Here is a 15536-nt window from a genome sequence, read left to right as displayed (position 1 = left end):
GATTAACTAGTACCACACATGAATCATCTGCTAGTGATTATCAAAAGCTCTATCTCATAGATCAGGTTTCGCCAATCATCGTTGTGTCACACATCCCTTCATTAATGAATAACATACATCATGTGTACTCTTATTCAGCAGTAAGCATAGATCACAACTCATTGATTTATATCCAAATCACGTATCAATAGGTATTATGACATCACTAAACATAATTTTCATCATCACTTTGCCTTATTCATTTCAGTTCTTATGGCTTAGGTATTGCTGGGTTGCCAGCTGCCCTCTCAGCACATTGAGCTCGGCCAGGAGAGTGTCTCTGAACTCAGTCATCTCCTTGAGTTGAGCGCGCAACTGCAGCAGCTCGCTGGTGGCACGTTGGTGATGTTGTCGGCTCAGCGCATGATTTTCTCCCTTCCTGATTGCGTAGATGTCACGGCGAATTCTGCGCACTTTCTCACGCAGGGGGAGGGGGAGACTGCGTACCAGCATACGGTAGGGTCCTTGGCCAACAGAATGAAGCTGTGTACGCAGTGTGTTTTCAACTTCACGATCCCGTTTGGTTTTAGCCCTTCCTTCAGGCAGTAGCCATAAGTTGGCTTCGATAAACTCTGGGACTGTCCCATGTTCATTCTGCAGCCTGTGACGTGTGTATGACTGCAAAGGTTGTACCGGCGTGGGGCCTATCGGTCTGCCTCTTTTATTCCTTGGTTGTTCGACTGGCTCTGGAGGGGGTTCAGGAGTGGTAGGAGAGTAACTCAGTGACTCAGCATCATCGTCCGTTGCTGATGAGGTGTCATCACGCACACGGTACTGGTGAGGGAGGCATCCACTCTGGCATGGCACTTGTGGAGAGGTGGGTGTCTGTACCTCTTCAGTGCCAGCTCGTGGAGTGGTGGGCCCTTGATTTTTCATGTCATTCTGTTCTGGGATTGGGTCAACTGGAGCCTGACCTCCCCCAGTGGAGGTGTCTATTGCTGGATGGGAAAGTTCTGGGGAGTTATCAGCATGACCGGGAGTTGATGATGGCAACAGCAGTGAACGAAAGGTGGGTACTGGTGGTGGACTGCACAAGAATGCAGCGAAGGCCTGTGCTGGCGTCATTGAGTAGGGAGCGGAGCTGCGTCGTCCGCCCGTCTGGATATCTTCATCGGTGTTGCAGGGGGACACCTGGCGGCTGCCCACGGGGTATGGTGGTGGAGGAGGACGAGGAGGTCCCATCACACCTGGCATCTGCTGTTGATACTGGAACACTGGCTGGTCCTCTGGGTCTTGTTGGTATGGATGTGGGGTTCTCCAAGGCTCAGCCATGGTTTATGTCTATCTCAAAGATTTGTAGAGGACACTTTTAGTATACTATCCCTTCCCTGTTAGTGCTGTGTCTGTCCCTTCAGCATTAAATTGTGTACATAAGCCATGCAAGCAAACTGACTACATATAGTGGCTAAATTGTTAGTGGGGTAGGTGACAGCAGGGCCTCTGTCCTACATCATTTCCACATATTCTGCCTCAACTGACCTCCATTTCTGATCATCCTGACCCAGTGTATTGTTTGGTATTTCATACTGATTCCCCTCAATCAGCCCTGTGCATTGGTTGAAATTCTTAAAGTCTTTCCCTCCAGGGCCACTCATGTTTTCATACAATTCTGTGACAGTCTTGGGGCGAGAACTGTGATCTATTATAATGAACTGTCCTGCGACGCTTGCCATCGCTCTTTTGATGAGGAGTTGCACTAAGGGGAGAATGCAACAGGCTATTACACAAAGAGCCAAAACTACAAATCCCAATAACATTCCATTCCATTACAAAATCTTTCCTGGGGATAAGGATGACAACCAGTCCCAAATTGAGGAAATCTTAGTGTTCCAATTAGAGTGCTGTACATGTTGGTCCCTTAAAGTGCGTATATTCTGTAAGGCACGGGTTAGGTTGCCATCCTCCCCTGTGTGCATGGGGATAACGGTGCAACAGTGTTCTCCTATCACATCACAGACCCCTTGATCTTCAGCAAGCATAGTCTCAATAATAAGCCTGTTCTGCACCGTCATTAAGGATGTGGCATGCAACTGCTCACTCACACCTTGTAAAGCTTCTATCATCCAATTCACAAATCGCTGCTGGTTGTACCATAAATAATTTACCCAATGGCTATTACGGGCTGTATACTGAGCATTGGCTACAGCTCCCCAGAGTGGCCAGGAGCCCAATGCTCTGCCTGACACTATCCATCCGTCTGATATAGCTTGGTGGTCTGTTGGGACCCCTTGTGGCACCTGATCCCATGTAATGTACACACTGGTGTCCTCCTGCCAGGAGGAGGTTTGGGTACTAGTTGATCTACGGCGCCGACTGTTAGTAGTGTCATTTGAGCTGCTATTTACAGTTAGCATTGCAAGTTGGCCTGTTAACATGAGTGGGGTATAGATGCCTGTCCAATTGGCTGGCAGCACAACCTTTACTTGTAGATCTTCTTCACACATCCAAAATATGTCTGCTAGTGGTGTTGTACCATTAGTTAAATTGAATGTCATAATCCAGGTGGTATCATTATAATGACGTCCCATCACATACGAATCATTCCCACCATTCACCACCTGATGACACTGAATTTTAGCTTTTTGGGTTGTGTTACACACCTTCTGTGCCCCTCTAAGTTGTGTTGTACCCGCTGACGAGGTTGCATTCCCTACAATCTCCTCATATCTACACTGGATCAACCTCTCTGCTTCTTGGGAGGAATTAGCGGCAGTGGCATTATTTAACCATTGTTCTATGTCATTTCCCCGTGCCACACAAAATGGAAATACAAGATCTGGTGCCAAATGTACTACTGGGGTCATGTGAAACTCCTGCTGGAACTGGTCAGAAGCATTGTTAAAGGTTCCAGGACAAATCGCAGTCACGTTGGACCACCTTGTTTTTCCCGCCGCCATCCACATAACACAGGCAGTGAAACACGTCTTATGTTCCCAGCACTTATCTATATTTGGGAGTGGTCTGACCCCTGGTAGGCCTTTCCTTCTATGGCATGCTATACACGTGATGTTAGTTACCTGTTTGGCGGAGTATTCTGGCCATTGATAAAAGAGGTTGTACTTCCAAGTGGTGGTTTTAATTAGTTCTGCCCTCTGCATCACCACTTCTCTTGGCTTTCTCTGGGAGGGTGATTTCAGTTGAAGCCACTGGTGAGCTATTTTAGTGGAGACACTGTGTTTGGTGTCTGTATCAGTGCAGCCTCTCGTGTCACATATTACTCTTGCTGTCACCTTTCCCTCTGCAGTGCAGTGTGAACTTATAGCTTGACCATGCAACCTGATATTTTCTGGACCCTCCACCAAGATGTCATCATAAGCATGTGATTTGTAGCAGGTTAGTTGTATCATCTCCCTATGTGGTATCTGTCCTTGTTTCGCAGCCATGGTTCCTAAAGCCACTAAACATTCACTCATCTGCATCTGATGTTGATTGCCCAGTTCTACTCCTGCACTCTGCCTTACTTTTAGAATGAGCAATAGGGTTAGTAGCACTACACCTATCACTCCTACATCAGCTCCTCCTTTTCTGCTATTCAGGCCCTCCCGCTTGTCGGGGGGCTGTTCCTTCTCCTGGGTCTGATCCCCTTGTGTCTCTTGAGTTTGAGTTTGAACCTGATTCTGAACCTGAGTCTGCTGAGCCACTCTCGCCTGATTCTGAGTCGAGGCTTTCTTCTCCCTCTTCTCCCTCTGCCTCTGTTCCCTCTCTCTCCTGTCTTTCTGCCTCTGCAGCCACCTCTCTCTCTGTACTTGTCCCCTCAAGATCTTCCCTATCTCTAGCAGATGGTGACTCATGAGGTTGAGATTGGCTGCCAGTCCTGGAGGTTGAGGAGCTCCTCTCTGTTGAGCTCTCTGCCACTGTTGATACCCTCTCCTGTAGTGACCCGCTGCTCTCACTCTGGGCTGGACTGCTGCCATCTCCCTGGGCTGCCTCTGCCCTGCGTCTTCGTGCAACGCGTGCTGATCTCCTTGTCCCCTGTTCCTGTGGGGTGGCGTCGCCATCCCCTTCTGGTTGATCACTTTCTGGGGAAGCTGCTCTCTGCCTGGTTCTAGGCCAGGGTATGGGTCTTGCTGGGCCTTGTGGGTTAGCTCTGCAGCAGTGGTTAAGATGAAACCAAACGTCCTTACCTTCAACTTTCAAGGCAGTTGGTGTGGCAAGTATCACCTTGTATGGGCCTTCCCTCCGTGGCTGGTCCCACTTTCTTTTGAACACCTTGACGTACACCAAATCTCCAGGACGTATTCTTCGTCTCTTGGGATGTCGACCTCTCTGTTCTCAGTGGCACCCTTCACCTGCTGGAACACTGCCCTGTGGATGCGAGTCAGACATCGTAAGTAATCAAACATCTCACCTTGTAACTGTTCCAGGGACGGTCCCTCATAGGGACCTCTTAAGTATGGTAGCGGCATGGGCCGGCCCGTAAGCATTTCATGCGGTGTTAGATGCATGACTCGGCTGGCTTGTGAACGCATAGACATCAGTGCAAGCGGTAAAGCATCCACCCAGTTAAGTTTGTTTCCACTATCTGCTACTATTTTGGCTATTTTGGTTTTCAAAATACCATTTGCCCTTTCTACAGCTCCCTGTGATTGGGGATGGTACACGCAGCCAAATTTTTGTTTGATCCCTAGTTGCTTCAGTGTCTCTTGTATGACGTTAGACACAAAATGGCTGCCATTATCTGACGATATGGTGTCTGGCATTCCAAATCTTGGGAAGACTTCTTGGCACAAGAATTTGGCAACTGTCCTGTGGTCTGATTTTGCAGTTGCTTTTGCCTCCACCCATCTGCTAAATCTACATATGACCACCAAAACGTACCTCATTCCCCTGACTCTTGACTGTGGTCCCATGTCTATGTAGTCTAGCATGATATGTCTAAAAGGACCGTCGGGGGGTGGTATGTGTGCCAATGGAGCTGAAAAAACTTTCCTGATGTTATGTTGTGCACAGATGTCACATTCATTTAATACCCTGTCCACTGTAGCTGCCATAAATGGTGACCACCATACTGCTTGTAGTTTCCTTAGTATCTCCCCCCTTGCGCAATGGTCACTACCATGCGCCCAAATTATGGCATGTCTTAACAATAAGCTTGGCAGGACAAAATGTCCATGAGCATCTAACCATACACCCTGCAGTGGCCCTGGTCGCATATTCTTTATAGCTCCCCTTTTTGTCCACAAACATTTTTCAGCTTCGTCTACCCTATCCTGGGCAGTTTTAAGCGAGGGTAAGGAAGTGAGTGACTCATAATCTTGTATGGTAAGTATAGGTGCCATTGTTGCACCTATTGCCGCCCGTTTGGCCACTTCATCTGCAAGGTTATTACCTTTTGCTATCAATGTATCGGTTTTCTGGTGAGCTGGACACTTAATTACAGCTAGAGCTTTGGGAAGTGACATGGCCTCCAAAAGGTCGAGAATGGCAGCCCCATGGGTTACTGGAGTGCCATCAGCTCTACGAAACCCTCTTTGTTTCCAGATATTGGCATGAACATGACATACACCATAGGTATATGCTGAATCTGTGTAAACATTTAGTGATTTTCCTTTTGCCAATTGACATGCTGCTGTCAAGGCTTTTATCTCTGCGAGTTGAGCTGAGCAAGGTTGAGCGAGGCTACAGGATTGCAATGTCACAAAGCTTTGATCAGTGTTATTGAGTTGAACAATACCATATCCTGCATGGCTACCGGTGCCGTCGCGAAAACAGGAGCCATCAACAAACAATGTAAGATCTGCAGGAATTGGTTGGTTGTGTAGGTCTTCCCTAGCGCGCATAAAATTGTCTGTTTCATGAATGCAATTGTGTGGTGCACCTTCTGTAGGCAACATCAGCTTTGTTGCAGGATTAACAATGGTGCAACGCTGTATGTTAAGTTCAGGGGCAGACAAAACAACTTCATAGCCTGTGCGTCTGGCTTGCGTTAAAACAAAACGTGGACTTGTCAATAACGCATGAATTTGGTGAGACGTGTATAGTGTCACTGGATGTCCCATGGTCAGCGATGATGCTTTCTGAAAGGCAAAAGCAGCTGCTGCCAGTCCCTGGTAGCAGGGTGGCAAACCAGCTTCTATGTTGTCAAGTTTGGAGCTGTAATAGGCTAGTGGTTGTTTACCTGTGGGCGTGTCTTGCATCAGGACAGCACACGCAAACCCAGATTTCTCTGCAACATAGAGGTGAAAAGGTTTAGCATAATTAGGTGTCCCTAACGCGGGAGCGGATTGCACATCACTCTTTAAGGCTTGGAACGCTGCCTTCGCCTCCTCTGTCCATTGCAACTGTGCTGCATTGTTTGTTTGCCCTGCTGCCCTTATCAGAGCCCTGAGAGGAGCAGTTTTTATAGCATAGTCACAAATCCACGGTCTGCTGTAACCTGTCATACCCAGAAAAGACAGCATCTGGCCAACCGTTTGCGGTTGAGGGGCCTGGATTACTGCTTCTAGCTGTGAGGGCGCAATAAGCCTTTTGTCCCCAGATAATTGTCTCCCCAGATACTCAACTGACTGCTGGCAGAATTGCAGTTTGTTTTTGCTGACTTTGTGTCCGCCTTCTGCCAAGGCTGTGAGTACAGCAATGGAATCTTTTTCACATTGGTCTTTGGTTGCACTACAGATGAGCAAATCATCTACATACTGCAACACAGTGCTTGACACATTCAGACTAGCCAGATCCTGTGTCAAAGCGCGGTTAAATAGTGATGGCGATTCGGAGAGACCCTGTGGCAAGCGCTGATATGTAAATTGCCGGCCTTCATACGTGAAGGCAAAAAGATATTGAGAATCTGGATGCAGTGGTACACTGAAAAAGGCTGAACATAAGTCGATGACTGTGTACCACTGAGTGTTTGGTGGGATATTTGAAAGCAATGTATGAGGATCAGGAACCTGTGGTATTTCCCTGTCTATTACCGCGTTTACAGCTCGTAAATCGTGGACCAAACGGTAGTCTGTTGAATTTGGTTTCCTTATGGGAAAGATTGGTGTGTTGCAAGGACTTTTAGTCTCAACCAATACTCCAGTCTCTACCAACCCCTTTATTGTTGGTCTGATACCATCAATGGCATGCTGCTTGAGAGGATATTGTTTTTGATATGGTAAGTTAACATGTGGTTTTAACTTAATGTGAACTGGTTGGGCTGATTTTATTAAGCCTACATCCGTCTTATGGGCCGTCCACAACTGTGGTGGAACTTGGCTTAGCATTTCTTCATGCTCTGTTGCAATTGCCATTTGTGTGGATGTGGTGACATTTACCGCCACCTTTTGTGCTACTGCCTCATCACCTACTTTAAATGAGATCCTGATGAACTGCTTATCTTTAGAAATGTGAACGTATTTATTTCGCGTAGGTGTCCACTCTTGCACCTGCAGAGCACGCCTGACCATAGGACCAAGATGATGAGACTCACAATGATCTGCCACCAACAGCGTTACGTGTGGTGTGGAGTTTGGCACTTGAAACCACCCTGTTAATTCTTCCGGAAGGTGAATAGCTGCTGCTACGCCCTCCGGCCCCAGAAATATGTCTTCACTTGTGATCAGACATGGTTTTTTGTTGATTACAGTATCCCAGCATTCTTGGTAGTCTATGTGAGTCAGATCTCTGTCATACAGGAGCGTGCAGTGCAGTGGCAGAGTGAGAGGATGTACTGTGTCATAATGCATGCGGATCCATGTCTCCCATTCAGTCCATTTCTGTTTGAGATGTGACTCCTCAGGTGACAACTGAAGCCAATAGACTAGGGCCTGTTGTTCTTCTGATATGGTCTGGGGAAGCTGAGACATCATGCTTTGTGGGGGATCATCGGGGAAATCCAAATACAGTCCATCTTGAGTGCACATAATCTTAGCCTTTAAAGGACATAAGATGTCCCTTCCCAACAAATTTACTGGAGTGAAGGCTGAATATAACAAAGGAGCACAAATGACCTTGCCTGCAATGAGCATTGGAACGGGCTCTGTCAGTGGTATGACTTGTGATTTCCCAGAGAAGCCTATGGTCTTTATCGATGATGTGGACAGGGGGAGCCTTGAGCCTTCTTTTCCAATGCATGAATATGTAGCTCCAGTGTCAACCATGAAAGGATATTCACGGTCCTGGATGACAACAGGTATGATTGGTTCATCATGTGATTGCAATGATATAGCTGGTAACATCAGTTCCCCCTCAGGCTCCTCTGGGCATCCCTACCAAGGGCGTGGTTGTTCCATGTTAGGCCAGTTCTGTGCTGGTCCCTCCCATGGGTTGCTGGGGCATTGAGCTCGTATGTGGCCTGGCTGTCCACACCCCCAACAGAGACCATCAGATGGAGCCTGATTGGCCCCTGGGTAGGTTGCACCCATATGAGGTGGTCCTGGTTGTTGATTGAATTGTTCCTGATAGCCCGGCTGGTTGCCTGGAATATAATTCCTGCCCCCTCTCCATCCGTGGTTTCCTCCTCGGCCCCGCCCTCTGGGGGGTCGTTGAGCGCCACCACCTCTTGGTGTCTGCATCTGGTAGTAGTGATGGTGATGTGTGGCGTTAACAGCAGTATCATTACCTGTTGCATTGGAGTCGGTCTGGGTTGGCTGTGGAGGGGCTTGGGACTGGCTACTCTGCGGAGCCACTTGGGTTGCCGCTACCATGGGAGCCTGAACCTTGGCTTTTTCTTTCTCTTTCTTCACCATTTTGCTTAACTCTCCCAGTTGTAGCTGAGTTAGCTTGGTAGCCAATTGTTTATCATCTTCCTCCTTTTTCTTTTTATCTTTCTTATAAAGCTTGACATGATGAACGATGTGTTCTGTAAACAATGGCCATTCCATCTTCATCAAACCCACCACACCCTCTAGGCGTCGCTGTACCTCTTCAGGCATGGCCTTTTTTACCATCATCTTAAAGAGACTCTGAGTGGTTTTGTTAGCATTCCATGCCTCTCCCGTCTCCTCCTTCCATCTCTTCTGGAAATTGTGCAGGAATTTCGAGAGACATTCATCCTCTCCCATGGTTTTTCCTTCCAGTTTGGATGGGTCCCTTTTTGCTGGGTAGTGTTTTCTCAGTTGTTCCCACACGCGAGATCGGTAGCCTCCAAATTCCACTCCATCGTTGATATTGGTTCCAAAGGCTGCAGTCAGTCCAGCATCTGCAAATATCTCCTTGGTATTTTGTTTTCCTGCCACATACATGAGGATAGCTTTGATATCCCCTACTGCCAACCGTATACCGGCTGTAGTTTCTTCCAGGGCTAGTATCCATTTGTCAGCACCATCTGTGAGTATTGGTAGGCGTTCTGCCAGGCCTATCATGTCCATAAAAAGCCAAGGTTCATATTGTCTTCTGCCACTGGTCTTTGTTATTATAGGGTACATGCTGGACCCCTCACAATCGTCATTCTCCTCTTCAGCCATCTTGAGCACTTTTATGACTCTCCCATTTCTTAGTGTCATACCTTCTGGAGTCAGATTGCTGCTGTGCATTGAGATATTGTGTGGCGTCAGATCCGTGTCCGTGTCTTGCATGTCCCCTGCTTGCAACTGATCTTTCTCCATTGTGCCCTGGAGTCGTATAGTAATGTGCTCTGTTGTGGGCTTGGCATTGGGTCTTTGTTCTTTATTCGGGCTTTGAGATTGTTTCATTCCTTCTTCCAAAGCCTCTATTTCCTGAGACATGCAATCCAGTTTTTTGTTGGTTTTCTCAATCATGTCCTGCATTTGTTGCATCATGTCTCCCCTCCCACTCTCTTCGTCGGGGCTGTGGTTGTTTCTGTCAACCTGCATGGTACTCTCGTTGTTAAGCACGCCACGTGGTGGGTTTGAGGCTGCCCTCTGCTTCAGCCAGTCTTCTTTGAGGCGTCCCATCTCTTGTTCCAGTAATATTTCCATGTCAGAGGTACTCTGACGTCTCAGCAGTCGCTCTTGTTTCGCCTTTTGTGGATGTTTGACTTCTCCAGCAGAGACATCACAACAGCTTGAATGGTAAGGCTTGGTACCTTTTAACTTTAATTATCTGTGTCTCTGATCCTTACGTTGTTTTGCGGGTGGGTCCTGTTCTTCAAGGGGAGGAGTCTCTTCTTGACTGGCAAATCCTGTCAGCTCCATGTCAGTGGTCCAGGCACCACCACTACCTCTCCTGCTGTGAGGTGCTCGCTGGCGTCGGTCTATCTTTAAGACTTCAACTTCTTCATCTTCTTCATCAGCTATCGAACCATCTGTGCTTTCTGTGTCTGAGGAGACAAATTTCTCCATCGGCAACTGGACTCTTGGAGTTGATGTTTTCTTTCGTTTGGGCTCCTTTTTAATGTGCTTGTTTAAGGTTACTGTGAACGTCCCTCCCATTTGGTCCCCCAGCTCTATGGTGTCCAACAATGGATATTGTCCCATTACTGGTTGTGCAGGCTCTTGTGGGTATGGGGGTGGTGGTGACGTGGGTAGGGGCGGTGCTGTGGGTAGGGGTGGTGTTGTGGGTAGGGGTGGCGCTGTGGGCGTTGGCGTGGGCGTTTCCCTACAGTTATAGCAGTTTTGTATCGTGTTCCTCCAATTGGGTTATACTCTAATTTATGTGACCCACCCTTTTGTGGAACCTGAACTAGGCACCCAAATTTTCCTGTCTCCCACTCAACTTTTCTGGGTACAATAGTGATCTGCAGCCGAGGATGATATACTTCTCCTGTATTGCTCTGTATTCTTATCTGTTGCAGAGGCAGTGAGGCTAATGGCGCACCTTCATAATTTTCACACATATATTGTAATAGTGAATGTAATGAAAATGGATTCCACAGGCTACGCAAGATCGCTTCCCACGGGGCACCTGGAAATTGTTCTTTTACTTTCTTCAAATTTACAAATTTAGTGATTTGCCAGAGCTTTTGTTTAATTTCTTGCTCACTTTGCTCGTGCTCAACCCCTTCACTATCGTAATAACTTCTTTCTATCCAGAAATGTGTTCGTATTCCCCTGTATTCTATCGGGCCCTCAGTTAAACAGTGTTCTTCTCCCCAAATCTCGTCTTCAATGATCTCTCCCCCATCCATCTATTTTTAGATTCACCGTCACTCTCCTGTGCTCACCTCCCTACTGCAACAGGTTGATTTATTATTTTAATTTGTTTTCTGCTGGCTCTATTCCACCCAGCTCTGAACAGTTTGATCTCAACCTACCTTTATTCAGTTATTTGTTTGTTATAAACCTATTCATATAAGTTATACTTACTTATTTTAAGCTTTACTCATCGCTTATTCTATTTATATTCGATTAAATTAATAGATATGTCTTTTTATTCTCCCCTTAACAGCCAACCAGTTTGTATGGAGTTCACCCGAGCAACTGGTTCAATCAGTGAAACATATGGACTGTTCGTTGGCACCGTTAGCTTTCCAGTCCCCAGATAGTTTACTGATACCGTCAGGCCGCCCTTATCTGGTTTTGTTTCACTGAGACACTGTTAATAACTACCTCATATAACAATTTTAAAGCAGATTTCACAAAATAAACACAAATGTTAGATTATGACAAAACATTTAAACCCCAATTTGTCTATTTTCTTGTAACGACCTTTAACCCAATGAAGATCAGACCCAAATGCCAAATTATAACAAAGCTCTGTTTTGTGTAAGCCTACTACCGTTGGCTGAGTTCCCAAGTCTGTGTTAGCTGCAGTCCTCACCTCCTCCTCTCGTACTCTCAGTCAAGCCAGTCTTTCAATGATTTGTCAGTCTTTTTACAGCTATCTCTTTAACCCTTTACTATATTTACAACACTATACTGTTTTTACACACCTAACTTCGAAATATATTATGATGTATATACAACAAACTTACAGCTTACGGTCAGATTTTTACAATTTTTACACTTTTTGATCGATCTGTTAATTCTTTTGACTTATTTTTGGTCTTTTTCTCTTTTTCTCTGTAGTTGCAACGTCTTAAGCTCAGTCCGTTCAGGCCCGTTTTGTCTACGGTGACTCCCCCTCCTTCTTGGCTGGGAGGTCACTTTTCTCAAAACAGCGGTATCCACAGAAGCTTTTTCTTTTCAAACCTTTTATCTCTTAAGAGTAAACCGCCTATCACAGTCCTGGTGTCTCCCCTAACACACCCACTCAGGGTATGCTAGGCAAGCCAACAGCTGTATCCGCGGATTTACTACCAGCACTCCGCCCGCGCAGCCTGCCGGCTGGCATCAGCACCCCCGCCCCTACAGGCCAAAGGGAGTGTTGGCAAGTTTCGGCAGCGGTAACCACGTATGTGCTTTTGAGTACCTCTGACTCTTTATCTCTGCATACCGGTTTTACTTCTTTGTTCTCTCTGTTTACTCAATACTTTAAATACTTTAACTATCTTTATCTACTTTTGTTTACTTATTTTCTTTTCATTCACACACACATTCACTCTTCCGCGCCAAGATCGCATGCGCTGCACCAGACCTAGCCGTTTCCCAGTGATGTTAGTTGTGACTCAATAATTTTCTTAATAATTCAACCAATTTAAGTCTCTCTTAGCAAATCAAATGATTAATTCATCATAACTAGGTTCTTTAGAGGAGGAACAATGTCAAATACCTTCGACCTGGGCGGCTCCAACACTGCACCCCAGACACACCCGGTTTAGGCAGAAAAAAGGCTCTGCTTACCTTAGTTTGGTGGCCACCTGTGTGTCCGGCGTACAGCTCAGTGCCCCCGGTCTCCGGCTCCAACACGTCCTTCTCTCCTGGCTAACTCGCCACTTGAAGTGTCAAAAATCAGTGCCTGGAAGTGGGCCTGTAGGCTCCCGACCTTGAACCTCTTGTCTCTGTCGGTTGTTCTCAGATGTCGATTTGGTATCTTACATTCAGTTGCAAACTCTTAAAGAATCACTGGAAACAGGCAAAGTCCGATGCAATCAAGTTTATTGTGTCAACAGGCATTAACACATACAACTTCGTGAGTCAGCCCCCGGGATGCGACTAAAATCCTGCTCTCAGCGTTCTAGCTTATATGCTGGTGGAGATTCAAATGAGTCTCCACCTCTTTTTGCTAATCCTTCCCACTCAGGGCCAATTCTATTGGTGGAGAACTTTTCTTTGTGTCCAATTCTGATTGGGCCCATTTTTAGTGGTGTAATGCAGCCTGGAATTTCCCAAATTTCCTTCCCTTATGTTTGGTTTCATTTTCACTTTATTTTTAAAAAAAATATGTGAATTCTAGGGACTTTCTACGCAGTCCGCAGTGCTCTTAGTTTCTTATAAAATAAAGCCTTAGTCATAGTCATGTGAGTGTGTGTGTGAATCATCATTGAACAAAACATGGTGTGTTCTTTCAGTAAGTGCATACAACATCACATAATGATCTGATATTGTGAATACTTTAACAATACTTAACATTGATCCAAAGTCTTTATAATACCTTATACATGATTATATAGCTCCTTTATAATCAATTTTGGGTTAAAACCTTGATTCATTTGAACACAACTTTTACACTACATGATCCACAGAGAGATCAGGTGCTTGATCCCCAAAAGGCTCTCACTGACCCTCCACCCCCCGAGGTCGACTTTGACCTAAGAGAGCCCTGCCTGAAAGAGGTGCAGGAAGTGGTGAAAGAGCAAGATCAGCCTCAGCTCCAGAACCCAGCTGTGTGCCATACATTATTTACAAGAGATGCGCAGGACTCCTCCGACACCTGTGGAATATCTTGAGAGTGATCTGGTGAAGAGGGAGAGTCGCTTATTCAGTGGAGGTGTGCAGAGGGTGTATGGATTTAAAAGAACTCAAAGAACATTAAACAGTTTTGATCCACATCACTGCTTAATATGGAATAATTTTGTCTTGACGGCTGACAGAGTTTATCCTCCAGAACGACTACATTAACACATTAGTGCAGAAAGGGGGGTTCCAGGAGTACCCGGCTGCCTGGAACACACAGGTGTCATCACCCAGCTCATCTGAGAAGCCCGGGAAACAAGAGGAGATCTGGCTGTCCTGTGGTTGGACCTGACCAGGGATGGGCATCAATTTTCGGTTATCGATGATTGATTGTTAAGGATTTTGATCGATCACAAATAATTTTGCTCGATAGTCGTAGTGTTTCCCCTACAATGCTACAGGCCCGGTGAGCCGCCATGCCTACGAGACCCCAACGCTGGACCTATGCCAGGCAAAAAATCATAAACAGACGGAGGCTGTCATTGCTCTCCAAAGCCTCGGCGGCTTCCCTTGAGGCCTCGGAAAACACTACGCCATTGACAGTTTGGGAAAGATCTTCGACGCCAGCCTCAAGGACTCCGTTTCCATCCAAAAGACCATCAAAGTACCTAGAAGAGTGGCTAACAAAAGCAGAGAAGTCAGGTCTACCAGGAAGATTCAAAGCCTGGATTTACCAACATGCCATCCTGCCCAGGATCCTGTGGCCGCTGCTGGTACACAAGGTTCCATTGTCAACAGTCGAGTCAACGGAGAATGTACAACGGCCTACCAAGCCTGCCAGATCTCCACGTCTGGGGCAAGAGCGAATCACCATCTTGTGCTGTGTGCTCAGGGAGAGGTTCCCTTGAGCACATCATAAGCAGCTGCCCAAAGGCCCTTGCAGAAGGCTGCTACCGCTGGCGGCACGATCAAGTGCAGGAAGCAGTAGCAGAGACTGTAGCCTCAGCTATTAGCACCAGCATCGGCCAAAGACAATTATCAACTTTGTTAAGGCTGGAGAGGAAAACATCATACAACCAAGATCAGTAACTGGACTCCTCGCCTCAGCAGCCAACTGGCAACTGAGAGTTGATCCTGGCAAGCAGCTGCGGTTTCCAGAACACATTGCATCAACAACATCTTTTCTGATTCCACCAAACAAGTGGTTATGATAGAACTCACTGTGCCCTGGGAAGAGCGCATGGATGAAGCACAAGAGCGAAAACGCACCAAGTACCAGGAGCTGACGGAGCAGTGCAAGAGGCAGGGCTTGGATACCTGCTGTGAGCCTGTTGAGGGGGAAGTCGGGGCTTTGCAGGCAGGTCACTCAGCAGAGTCTTCATAAAGCTGGGGGTAGTGGGGCTGGCAAAGAAGAGGGCCATTAAGAATGTCATCAGTGCCACAGAGAGAGCCACAAGGTGGCGATGACTGAGGAGGGAGGCCCTGTGGTTAACTGCTGCTGGGGACTGATCACCCACAGCTGGGTCACCTGGGTGAGGGTGTTTGAAAAGAACTGAAACACCCAATGACCCCAGGATACGTCATTGATCATGCATCTCAGCGCATCCACAAGAAGTATTCTAAAAGAAAAAAAGAAAAAACTTATATAAAACTTTAATAAATATCAGAAATTTACCACATGGGCATGGAGAGTCATTTCTTTCATAATAGGCAGGCAAGATACTGCCAGTTTGGTTTCTCAGTGGTCAGAACTGTTGTTAACAAAGTAACATTTTAGCTATAAATTAGATGTAAGTAACAACAAGTAGAACATAGTCTTTGACATCAGCTTTTAGGTCAGTTGTATTGCTACTTTTTATTTTCAGTTTTTAACAATGCCAGCATACCGGCTCATACCCATTA

At 46.5% G+C, this 15536-nt stretch overlaps 1 protein-coding gene across 4 annotated transcripts in view; it reads left to right on the top strand.

Moving 5' to 3' along the window:
• Positions 1-15536, top strand: part of gtf2h4 (general transcription factor IIH, polypeptide 4) — a 136011-nt gene that overhangs the window by 72101 nt on the left and 48374 nt on the right. The gene's annotated exons all lie outside the window — the stretch shown is intronic.

This window comes from Epinephelus fuscoguttatus, linkage group LG17 (genome assembly GCF_011397635.1).
Source record: "Epinephelus fuscoguttatus linkage group LG17, E.fuscoguttatus.final_Chr_v1".
NCBI classification, from domain to species: domain Eukaryota; kingdom Metazoa; phylum Chordata; class Actinopteri; order Perciformes; family Serranidae; genus Epinephelus; species Epinephelus fuscoguttatus.
Note: the sequence above shows the minus strand (reverse complement) of the source record. Positions and strands in the feature narration are given on the sequence as shown.